Below are 12,360 nucleotides of genomic sequence, written 5' to 3'. Positions count from 1 at the left end.
TTTTCTCCTACTTCTTTCCATTCTTTTACGCCGATTAACAAAAATAGATACAAGTATTTAAAAAATCGCAAAAAAAGAGGTGCAACACAAGGACTTCCCAGGAGGTCACCCATCCTAGTACTACTCTCGCCCAAGCACGCTTAACTGCGGAGTTCTGATGGGATCCGGTGCATTAGTGCTGGTATGATCGCACCTGATATCGAATGCGCTTTAATTGTATATATTTTATTTCTTTCACTTATTAACGGCAAAACAGACATAATTAACGCTGAAATATTTGTTTTCTCCTACTTCTTTCCATTCTTTTACGCCGATTAACAAAAATAGATACAAGTATTTAAAAATCGCAAAAAAAGAGGTGCAACACAAGGACTTCCCAGGAGGTCACCCATCCTAGTACTACTCTCGCCCAAGCACGCTTAACTGCGGAGTTCTGATGGGATCCGGTGCATTAGTGCTGGTATGATCGCACCTGATATCGAATGCGCTTTAATTGTATATATTTTATTTCTTTCACTTATTAACGGCAAAACAGACATAATTAACGCTGAAATATTTGTTTTCTCCTACTTCTTTCCATTCTTTTACGCCGATTAACAAAAATAGATACAAGTATTTAAAAAATCCCAAAAAAAGAGGAAAAAAAGAGGTGCAACACAAGGACTTCCCAGGAGGTCACCCATCCTAGTACTACTCTCGCCCAAGCACGCTTAACTGCGGAGTTCTGATGGGATCCGGTGCATTAGTGCTGGTATGATCGCACCTGATATCGAATGCGCTTTAATTGTATATATTTTATTTCTTTCACTTATTAACGGCAAAACAGACATAATTAACGCTGAAATATTTGTTTTCTCCTACTTCTTTCCATTCTTTTACGCCGATTAACAAAAATAGATACAAGTATTTAAAAAATCCCAAAAAAAGAGGTGCAACACAAGGACTTCCCAGGAGGTCACCCATCCTAGTACTACTCTCGCCCAAGCACGCTTAACTGCGGAGTTCTGATGGGATCCGGTGCATTAGTGCTGGTATGATCGCACCTGATATCGAATGCGCTTTAATTGTATGTATTTTATTTCTTTCACTTATTAACGGCAAAAAAAAAAAAAAAAAAAAACACAAACAGACATAATTAACGCTGAAATATTTGTTTTCTCCTACTTCTTTCCATTCTTTTACGCCGATTAACAAAAATAGATACAAGTATTTAAAAAATCCCAAAAAAAGAGGTGCAACACAAGGACTTCCCAGGAGGTCACCCATCCTAGTACTACTCTCGCCCAAGCACGCTTAACTGCGGAGTTCTGATGGGATCCGGTGCATTAGTGCTGGTATGATCGCACCTGATATCGAATGCGCTTTAATTGTATATATTTTATTTCTTTCACTTATTAACGGCAAAACAGACATAATTAACGCTGAAATATTTGTTTTCTCCTACTTCTTTCCATTCTTTTACGCCGATTAACAAAAATAGATACAAGTATTTAAAAAATCGCAAAAAAAGAGGTGCAACACAAGGACTTCCCAGGAGGTCACCCATCCTAGTACTACTCTCGCCCAAGCACGCTTAACTGCAGAGTTCTGATGGGATCCGGTGCATTAGTGCTGGTATGATCGCACCTGATATCGAATGCGCTTTAATTGTATATATTTTATTTCTTTCACTTATTAACGGCAAAACAGACATAATTAACGCTGAAATATTTGTTTTCTCCTACTTCTTTCCATTCTTTTACGCCGATTAACAAAAATAGATACAAGTATTTAAAAAATCGCAAAAAAGAGGTGCAACACAAGGACTTCCCAGGAGGTCACCCATCCTAGTACTACTCTCGCCCAAGCACGCTTAACTGCGGAGTTCTGATGGGATCCGGTGCATTAGTGCTGGTATGATCACACCTGATATCGAATGCGCTTTAATTGTATATATTTTATTTCTTTCACTTATTAACGGCAAAACAGACATAATTAACGCTGAAATATTTGTTTTCTCCTACTTCTTTCCATTCTTTTACGCCGATTAACAAAAATAGATACAAGTATTTAAAAAATCGCAAAAAAAGAGGTGCAACACAAGGACTTCCCAGGAGGTCACCCATCCTAGTACTACTCTCGCCCAAGCACGCTTAACTGCGGAGTTCTGATGGGATCCGGTGCATTAGTGCTGGTATGATCGCACCTGATATCGAATGCGCTTTAATTGTATATATTTTATTTCTTTCACTTATTAACGGCAAAACAGACATAATTAACGCTGAAATATTTGTTTTCTCCTACTTCTTTCGATTCTTTTACGCCGATTAACAAAAATAGATACAAGTATTTAAAAAATCGCAAAAAAAGAGGTGCAACACAAGGACTTCCCAGGAGGTCACCCATCCTAGTACTACTCTCGCCCAAGCACGCTTAACTGCGGAGTTCTGATGGGATCCGGTGCATTAGTGCTGGTATGATCGCACCTGATATCAAATGCGCTTTAATTGTATATATTTTATTTCTTTCACTTATTAACGGCAAAACAGACATAATTAACGCTTGGATGTGGGAATATTTGTTTTCTCCTACTTCTTTCCATTCTTTTACGCCGATTAACAAAAATAGATACAAGTATTTAAAAAATCGCAAAAAGAGGTGCAACACAAGGACTTCCCAGGAGGTCACCCATCCTAGTACTACTCTCGCCCAAGCACGCTTAATCGCCAATATTGTGCCTGTGCCAAAGAAAGATGGAAAAGTCTGCATGTATGTTGACTATAGAGATTTGAATAAAGCCAGTCCGAAAGATGATTTCCCTCTGCCACACATTGATATGTTGGTAGATAATACTGCTAAATTCAAAGTCTTTTCGTTTATGGATGGATTTTCTGGATATAATCAGATCAAGATGGCAACCGAAGATATGGAGAAGACCATATTCATTACACCCTTGGGAATATTCTGTTATAGAGTGATGCCTTTCAGTCTAAAGAATGCTGGTGCGACTTACCAGAGAACAGAAAACATGACTACTCTTTTTCATGATATGATGCATAAAGAGATTGAAGTATATGCCGATGACATGATTGCTAAATCGATTGATGAAGAGGAACATGTTGAGCATTTGTTGAAGCTATTCCAGTGTTTGAGGAAATATAAACTCCGCTTGAATCCCAATAAGTGTACTTTTGGTGTTCGTTATGGTAAGTTGATGGGCTTTATTATCAGTGAGAAGGGTATTGATGTTGATCCTGCCAAGGTCAAAGCAATACAAGAGATGCCTGCTCCCAAAACTAAAAAGCAAGTCAGAGGTTTTCTCGGCCGCTTGAATTATATTTCTAGATTCATTTCACACATGACTGCTGTCGCACCTCGAAAAATGAGAATACGACCTTAAGCGAAGTGCAATCGCACGCTCGCATGATGGACTAAACAGAGTCGCCACCGAACTTTATTTATTCCTAAAAAGGAAAGGGGAAATATCGATAAAACCCAAGAAAAAACGACAATGATTATTGGTCGTCGCAACCAAATCAGGGTTCGGGAGTCGATTACGCAAGGGGAAGGTATTAGCACCCCTCACGTCCGTTGTACTCAACGGGAACCATTAGGTTAGTTGTGTGCGTTAGTGTTAGTTTAAAATGTTAGGCTTTAAGTTATCAGGTGGGAAAGAAAGAAAGGATGAGAGGAGAATGTTTTTTTGGATTTTTTTTTTGATGAAGGACTAAACCTAAGTTTTTTATTAGTGGGTCTGACAAGATTTACAAATCCTGCTCCTACGTATCTCAGATAGAGAAATCAAGACTTACGTAGTTCTGGGTAGAAAATGTTTGTTTGTTGGTCGATTTTAGCGAAAGCTATATTGTATTAATCGACGAAAACATTGTTTTACCCAAAACAGATGAGGAGCGGACATATACCTCACATCGAATGGATTTACAAATCAACATTCGGAAAAACGTCACTTATCTCGACTCAACAATCGTGGCCGAAACATTATTTTGCATCACCTTAAGACAACATATATTTCGTTTATGAAAAGGTTTTTTTGATTAATCGCACGACGGCGAGAAAAGAGTTTGATTGGTTGGGTGTATTTTTGAGTAATGGCGAGAACTTGGATGAGCGAGATATCCATCTCGAATCCTAGTCTCAGGAGTGCACGGTATACACCATGTTCCATTTCCATCTTACTGGAAAAGTATTTAATAAAGATTAAGTATTTGAGGTTTGATTGAGAAAGGGGTTTGAAGAAACCGCATTGACAATTTTAGACGATGGCGAGAGCTAAGATATGCAAGGCATCCACCTTGAATCTTAATCTCAGGAGTGCACGGTATACACCATGTTCCATTTCCATCTTTATTGAAAAAGTGTTAAGGTAAGAATTAAGTATTTTTTGAGTTTGAAAGACGAGTACTTGTGACTTGCAAGCTCTTACAACTTGGGTCTAATACTCGGGACTACGTCTAGACATTCCACCCAGGCAATCTGTTTCTTCCCATATTCCTAAGAAAATGGTTCGAATATTTACGAATGTTTTGGAGGGAAGACGAATATTTATAGCTTGCAAGCTCTTACAGCTTGAGTCTAATATTCGGGATTATAACTGGATATTCCATCCAGGATAATCTTTTTCTTCAAATTTTATTAAGAAGATGGTTTGAGATATTTACAGGTGTTTTGGAGAGAAGACGAATATTTATGGCTTGCGAGCTCTTACAGCTTGAGCCTAATATTCGGGATTATAACTGGATATTCCATCCAGGATAATCTTTTTCTTCAAATTTTAAATAAGAAATACGTTTGAATAGAAGGACTAATGTGAATGTTTGAGGTGTTGGTCGATTAAATTGATATGGCGCATGAATTCGTGGAGAACATGTCCAAAAGTAAGCCAGACAAAATAAATAAATAAATAAACAAATTATTTACAACACATTAAAAAAATAAATCGGAGAGAATAAAATCAACAAGCGTAAAAAGGGACTAGATAACAAGGTACAAAATGGTAAGATAAATAATAAGAAATTATAAATTTTTTAAATAACATAGTAAGTATAAAAAATAAAACAAATGGAGATATGCTATTCCCAAGTATCAAACCCATCCCACTAAAGAAAGTGAAATTGCTTCCTCTCCACTCAACCACTTGTGTTCATTTGTTACCTTAATAACAACTTGAATATATAAACAAGAATAGCTTAAAATAAAAATTAAAAAAAAAAAAAAACTAGAACGAGATGGTCTGTTGGACTAATCAAAGCCCACAAAAATGGTGAGAGGGATCCCAAAGATCAACCTTAGCCGCCTGGCTGTTGGGTGGGAATAACAACACTTTAATCATCATCAATACCAACAGACAAAAGTTAATAAAAAATTGCAAGAAAAACCAAACGACAGGTGGGCTTTGATTAGATTTTAAATGCTTGTTTTTAAAAATAAATAAAAGAAAAAGGAAATGTAACAAATCCAGAATATTCGTTCGTCTTCCTCACAAAGACAACTCCCACTCTCTCAATCTCACTCGTCTTCTCAACCTCTCGCACCAAACCAAACTCTCGCACCATACTCTCTCTCAATACTCTACTCTCACTCTAAATGCAAAAACCATGGCTTCAAAATAACATCAAACAAGAACGCTCACCTTCGGCGGTGGTTCGACGGCGATGGTGATGCTTGGATATTCCTCTCTTTGCCTCAAAGTTTTTAGGGTTCTCTTCTCTTTCGCCGCTGTCTCCTTTTTTCTCTAGGGTTTTTTCGTCGTCGCCGCTCTCTAACCTCTCTCTCTTCTCTAGGGTTTTTTCCGGCCTCCCTCTGATGGAGGAAAAAGGCTCCTTTTATACTCACCCTGTTTAGGGTTTTGAGCTGGTTACTCAGATCAAAAGGGGTACCCCTGCGAAATCCTTTAGGGTGCTCAGTTTATTTGCCTCATTTTGGTACTTAATCTGGAAAAGGTAATACGATCCTATGCTTTCTTACTTTGAATTCGTCTTGATTCTCTTCTGGGTTGCTTGAGGAATTTTTACCGCTGTGAGTTTACCGGAACATTCATGTGCGGTTTGATGCTTTGCAGTTGTATGACCTAGTTAACATTTTAATGCCTTGTTTGAATGTAGGATAGGCTGCAATGTCTCTGGCTGGTCTTTTGCAAGTCATGCGCATATGGGATAGATTGTTGGATAATGGCTTGCAGCATGGAGGTTTACCTGTCTTGCGCATGAGGTAGCACTGCTACATGGCGCAAACCCAACATTAATGGTGGAAAAGGGATTAGGGTAAGTGTTGAAAGAGTGTAATTGTTGTATTTTCCAAAACTTCTCTTCATTAGCCATTAGTTTTTTCATAACATTCCGCAATTGATTCGTAAGGTTGGATGCCATTGCAGTGCGAGGAGAAAAGATGAAAGAACAACAGTGAAGAAAGGCTCCATAGCTTTGGTGGTGTGAGTGAATGAAACAGAAACCTTGCCAAGACTGATGTTGGTCAACAAGTCTCCCAATGTATGAGCTATAACCAGTGGAAGAATTGCTGCAAACCGTGATCTTCTAATGTTTGGCCTTAGATGTAGATTCAGAATCCAGATCAAATTAATCAAATGAAGCAAAGCCAAATTGAAATGCTGTAACTGCTGCCGGAAATGGACAAACTTTTAGAACCCTAATTCGTTTCCTTTTCCTTCAACGCTGAAAACCTTGTATCGTTGTGTACTGAACTTTGAACTCTATTTCTGTTGAATCTGTAGGTAAAGCTCTCCGAGATTAAAGTTGCTAGTTTTTACTGCGTGCCATGGGAGCCAGAGGAGTAATTGCAGACAAGTGGTCTATGAGAGTTCTTTGGGCTTGTGCTAATTGAAGTGCTGCTCTTGCTGGTTGTGTGTTCTGAGTGCAACAGGTTTTGGATCGTACCATGCATTTCGATCTGCGGCGATACCAAACTTATCAATTGCCATTCTTACCAGCATTATTGCAGGGGAAGAAAATAGGATAGTTGATAACAGTTTCCTATACAAAGAGTTGAGTATATCTATCATAGGCTTCATCATCTTTGTTATGGTCATTGCAACGTTCTTGATAATCTTGGACAACGACATGTAAAGTTCAACAATTGGATTTTTTCTAATAGAACCAATGTCTTTTTCATTTCATTATCTTGTCTTGGTTGATTCTCTTTACTCTTTGCAAGAGAAAAAACCTTCATCCTCTAAAGCATCATTGAAATCATCATCATCTTCGAAAATGCCGGTTGACCATTACTGCTACTGTTTTTTCTTTAGGATTTTCTTTGATTGTGATTGTTTAAACCAGGCTTAATTTGATAATTTGGTTGTACAGGTTTTACCATGTTTGCATTAGAACCTTGACTTAAGATTGCCACAGCAGGCTAAGCCATAGGAGTCGCTGGTGCAAAACTGAGCTTGCAATTGAATCCACTGATTGATGACACTGACTTGATTTTTTTAGAGAAATACATTGGAGCACCAACAACAGCAGGAAGAATTTGAACCAACGGTGAAGAAATCAGTAATTGAGTCAGATTTTTTTGAAAGTACTTTTGAAGCATCAGCAACATTTTGTTCGCTCTTGTCATTAGGTATAGTAATTGCAGCTGATGGAATGACGTGTTTTCCAGATTTGTGTTCATGAACACAATGCAAATCGAGTGAAGGCTTAAATCCGAATGAAATCTGAACCGAGTTGTTGAGAGGGAACTAAGTGAGAGAGTGACCGAGTTTGGGTGTAAAATCGAGATAACTTCACATTACTTCTTTATTGCTTTAATTTTTGAGAATTGAGATTGTAAGAGATGACTTGTTGTTATTGCTTTATTTCTTCCAGCATGAGCTTACAATGAACTTGAGTCTTGTTTTGTATTTTCTAAGGTATGAACATGGAGTAAAAATGATAATCGATTTGAAACTCAGTTGTGAATTATGAAGCGAGTTAACTAGTGTTTTGAGATGGTTAAGGTGTGTTATATGTTAACATGGTAGCAACAAGGGTCGAAAACTTGAACGGAGCAAGTATGATGTTCGAAGGAGAACGAGTGGAGAGGTAAAATGAATGAAGTAATAAAATATGAATGAATATGTGTATGGATGAATGGAAGCTTTCCAATATGAATAAAAATGTGAATGCAAATTTGAACATGATATATAGAAATATAAGATGGTATATAGATGGAATCTCCTTGAAAGGGAAAATGATGTTCCATGAGAGACAAAACATGGATTGAATTTAGACATGAGAATGACATTCCAACTGATTCTATCAAAATGTATCAAACATCTAAAGCCAAATAGAGAGGTAAAAATCTAATAATCATGGAATGGCAAGTAGTGGCAAAAGTCTAAACAACCAGCGTAGGTGGATAGATTTATGACCAGATGAAATGGTCATGAGGAGGAAAGGAAATGAATGATTGATGGAATTTTTTTTCAGGACCAAAATCAGGGTATAACAGTTGCCCCTATTTAAACATCCTCCACCAGAGGAAAATGAAACAACACTTTTTTCATCGGATCACAGTGGGGGATGGTTAAATACCATGGAGACCCAGATTTGATCCTGAAAAATGCAAATGCTATGATATGATATGCATGGGTGAATGATTCTTTATTTTTATTTATCTGTTAGGGACACGGTGAATCCTTAACAGGAGATGCTACTAGACAGACCAATCTGTGGGAACTCTGATGGCCCACAGGGAAATAGACAAACAATGTACAGCCAACTCGCTGGGGATAACAATCCTGCTGGAGAGTCAGACACACACTGGGGAGTAATCAAAGTGAAAGTTGACAAACGACACTTAGAACATCAGATATTTTAACAGTAAGCTCACACATGACTTACTACAACTTGAATATTTTGAGAAAATTTCCACAACAAGTTCATACATGACTTGAACACATTGGAACAAAAGGTTCAGCAACAGGTTCATACATGACCTGACAACACTGGAATAATCAAAGAAAAAGATTCTTCAAAATAAGTTCAGACATGACCTGGTAATACTGGAATAAAGGCTCAACAACAACGTGTTCATACATGACCTGACAATGCTGGGAATACCAAGAACGGTTCTGACACAGCAGTTCAGACATGACCTAACAATGTTGGGGGATATCAAAAAGGTTCCATAAACAGATTCAAACATGACCCAACAATACTGGAAAACGTATAAAGAAAGTTCCACCAACAGGCTCATACATGGCCTAATAGCATTGGAAAATTCAAAGCGTTTCAACAATAGGCTCAAACATGACCTAAGAATATTAGAATACCAAAGAATTTTAATCAACAGGTTCATATGTGACCTCAACATTTGGATATTCAAAGAAAGTTTCACTCACAGGTTCAGACATGACCTGACGATTCTGGAGAAAGTCAAAGAATTAATAACAAGTTCAGACGTGACCTGACAAACTGACTTGACACCTTAGAATACTTCTGACAATTCTGGAGATTTCCCACAAGAAATTCATCCAATCAAATATTTTGGAGATTCAATAGGAAATTTGGGCAAAACAAAGATAATCAAGAGTCTTCTTATAAGTAGATCACCCGTGCAAAAGGCTATTGTAAGACCCCAATTTTGTCCCTAAGATCCCTCATGGCATCATAACATTGCATTTGCAAAGCCTCAAGGATCATGAGCATCTTGGTTCCCTGTGCCTTTAGGCGGGACCTCTTATGAGTGGTTTGAGATCACAAAGCATGCTTGAATTGTATATCATTTCTTTTCTCTTTTATTTACTAACCAAAAGCACAAAATATGTCACTAACATCTTTTGTTTGTAGCTTGAGCAATCACAAGGTCAAGAGCTTCAAGGAAATCATTGGTACAAAGATATGGCCAAGAGGAGATGAAAACAAGCATGGTAATGGTTCCCAAAGCTCTCATCCATCAAATATGCCTCCCTAGTATCTCAATTCATCATTTTGATCAAAGCAAGTCAAGGGTTTGAGGTTTGTTCCCAAGGAAACCCTAATTCATATGTTCATCCAACTGTGCCTTGCTCATGAAGCAACCTCAACCCATGGTCAAATACAATCAAGGGAAGTTCTTTAATTCATCATTTTATGCATATTTGAACTTATTTGAGTGCCCTCAATCATTAATCCATCAAGATGTGAGTTGTGGACTTGAGAAGTTGATCAGTCAATTCATCTAACTATTTTGAAGTGCACTGAGACCTAACTTTTCATGTGTTGGTCAAATGGAGATGATCCCAAAATCAAACATGTTCTTAAAGACATATGAACAACTTTCATGTTCATCAAAAATTTATTTGAAGCTTGTAAGGTCATCTCCCTTCCAAGACATTATAGGTCATTTTGACTGAAACCCTAATTTTGGGTCAACTTCCCAAGAACATAACTCATTCATTTTTTATGATTTTGAGGTGGGATCAAATGAATTGTAAATATTAAGATGTCTACTTCAAATTTTATGTTGAACAAAATTTCATAATCTCAAAGGAAATACATGTGATAATGCAAAACATTATAGGTCACTTTGGACCAAATGCATTGAAAGGCAAAAAAATCCAACTTCAAGTGCCCATAACTTCCTCACCAAAAATACAAATGATGCAAAATTTAAGTCCATTTTTATTGTCTTGAAAGATCTACAACTTTTATGTTGGAGGTTTTTCCATTTGGGGCTTGCATCATCAAAACAGAGGGGCTTGAAGTTGGACCGATTTGGCAAAATTCTCAAAGGCATGTTTTTTGCACTATGAACTTCATGACCTGTTTTCATAAATTTCCACACTCCAAATGAGTTTGGGTCCACATAACATTTGTTCCTTATGTAAAGACCTTTCCAACCATTACTCACATGCCTATGTTTCAATTTTCCAAGTGGCATTTTCGAAGAGATGAAGTTTTATGACCAATTATGCACTTCATGGTGAAACTTCAAATTATGCAAGCAATTGGAGTGCAACCACACGTCCAAAACCTTCTCCAAATCATTTCAGCATGTATTTGCATTGGCTTTTGGGCCCTCCATGCGCCTGTACAAGCCCATGCATGGAGGCCTTCAATTTTCATGCACACGAAATTCACCCTTGCCTTGCCTCTCCATCTATAAATAGAAGCACCACTTCATTCAATTTCCATCCCTGAATCAATCTGAAATGCTGCAGAAATCAAAACCTAGCTATCACTAAAGGAATTTCTACTTTCTTCTAAAAAATTCAGATCTGAATTTCAACTACCTTGTTGATTTTCAGACCTACAATTCCTTAGCCTTGCTTCATCTTCATCACTAGATCCTACTGCAAGCTTTAGTTGAGAAGATCGTGCTCTCCAGACCTGCATTTCAAAGGTGGATATCAGAACTTTTTCTCTTCGAAACTCATTGTTTCTTGCTTATTTCTTGAGTTCCTTGGCTTGGCTGAAGTCCTCTCATTAGAGGCATTTGATTTGTGCTTTCAATTTTGTAAAAACATGAAGTTCAGCAATGAACACCATATTTTTCTTCTTTTGATTTCTCTTTCTATGGAGATCTAGAAGAGAAACTAATGGTACAGGGTGATGTACATCACCCTAGCTTTCCAAATGATATGAGGATCACTCGTTTTCATTAATTTTGTTGACCTGCAACTTTGGCCGGAATCTCCATGCTCGTCGGAGAAGACGGTGGTGTACACCACCGTACGTTTGCCAGTTTGAATATGAGCCCTTGGATCTGATTTCCAGATCTAATCTCCATCTTCCATCTTTATGACTTTTTTTATTCATGGTGCTTCTCATTGACTGAGGTTCATGGTGCGCGCGCTTGCCAATGCCATTGGATCCTCCACGTCATTTAATGAGATACAATCCAATGCTCCCTGATTTTTGTTATTTTTCATTTTCTGATTTATTTTCTTTAATTCCCTTTTATTTCAAAAATTCATAACTTCTCATTTTAATTCCAAAAATATGGGACCAATTGCATTTTTCTCCATTTAAATTCTAGTTTCTAAAAATGATTTTTTAATTTTTTTAATTTGTCATTTGATATTTTTTGTGAATTTTCTCTTTTCTGGTTATTTTTAATTCATTTTAAATAGTTTTTGATATTCAAAAAATACAAAATATTTTCCTAACCTATTTGAATGATGATGGATCTATGAAAAATATCTCATCAATTTTTTATTGATTTGAGATTTATTTGAGATTTTAGTTCAATTAGGTTATTTTTATTCATTTTTAATTGATTAAAAATAGTTTCTGACTTTTAAAAATGCTGAAATTTTTGGTCAAACTTTGTTTGACCTTGTTGAACTTGGGATAAATCACTTGGACCTTTCAAGGTTGATTTGAAGTGATTTTGAAGTTTGACCTTTCCTTATTATTTTAATTCAACTTTATTTTAAATATT

The 12,360-nt window shown here is 37.0% G+C and overlaps 9 non-coding genes across 9 annotated transcripts; all 9 read right to left on the bottom strand.

Annotated features, from left to right (window-relative positions):
- Positions 1-76: 76 nt before the first annotated feature.
- Positions 77-195, bottom strand: LOC127113943 (5S ribosomal RNA). Its single transcript, XR_007799926.1, has one exon. It is a non-coding gene; the product is annotated as a 5S ribosomal RNA (ribosomal RNA).
- A 160-nt stretch (positions 196-355) lies between these two features.
- On the bottom strand, positions 356-474 carry LOC127113932 (5S ribosomal RNA). Its single transcript, XR_007799915.1, has one exon. It is a non-coding gene; the product is annotated as a 5S ribosomal RNA (ribosomal RNA).
- Positions 475-646: 172 nt separating this feature from the next.
- LOC127114120 (5S ribosomal RNA) lies at positions 647-765 on the bottom strand. Its single transcript, XR_007800088.1, has one exon. It is a non-coding gene; the product is annotated as a 5S ribosomal RNA (ribosomal RNA).
- A 161-nt stretch (positions 766-926) lies between these two features.
- LOC127114109 (5S ribosomal RNA) lies at positions 927-1,045 on the bottom strand. Its single transcript, XR_007800077.1, has one exon. It is a non-coding gene; the product is annotated as a 5S ribosomal RNA (ribosomal RNA).
- A 184-nt stretch (positions 1,046-1,229) lies between these two features.
- LOC127114098 (5S ribosomal RNA) lies at positions 1,230-1,348 on the bottom strand. The gene has a single exon (XR_007800066.1). It is a non-coding gene; the product is annotated as a 5S ribosomal RNA (ribosomal RNA).
- Positions 1,349-1,509: 161 nt separating this feature from the next.
- On the bottom strand, positions 1,510-1,628 carry LOC127114066 (5S ribosomal RNA). Its single transcript, XR_007800043.1, has one exon. It is a non-coding gene; the product is annotated as a 5S ribosomal RNA (ribosomal RNA).
- A 160-nt stretch (positions 1,629-1,788) lies between these two features.
- LOC127114063 (5S ribosomal RNA) lies at positions 1,789-1,907 on the bottom strand. Its single transcript, XR_007800040.1, has one exon. It is a non-coding gene; the product is annotated as a 5S ribosomal RNA (ribosomal RNA).
- Positions 1,908-2,068: 161 nt separating this feature from the next.
- Positions 2,069-2,187, bottom strand: LOC127114042 (5S ribosomal RNA). The gene has a single exon (XR_007800020.1). It is a non-coding gene; the product is annotated as a 5S ribosomal RNA (ribosomal RNA).
- A 161-nt stretch (positions 2,188-2,348) lies between these two features.
- LOC127113926 (5S ribosomal RNA) lies at positions 2,349-2,467 on the bottom strand. Its single transcript, XR_007799909.1, has one exon. It is a non-coding gene; the product is annotated as a 5S ribosomal RNA (ribosomal RNA).
- Between the last annotated feature and the right edge of the window lie 9,893 nt (positions 2,468-12,360).

The sequence above is a fragment of the Lathyrus oleraceus genome, unplaced genomic scaffold, assembly GCF_024323335.1.
Source record: "Lathyrus oleraceus cultivar Zhongwan6 unplaced genomic scaffold, CAAS_Psat_ZW6_1.0 chrUn0378, whole genome shotgun sequence".
In the NCBI taxonomy this organism is placed as follows: domain Eukaryota; kingdom Viridiplantae; phylum Streptophyta; class Magnoliopsida; order Fabales; family Fabaceae; genus Lathyrus; species Lathyrus oleraceus.
The sequence above is the reverse complement of the archived record's forward strand: the minus strand, read 5'-3'. Positions and strand labels throughout refer to the sequence as shown.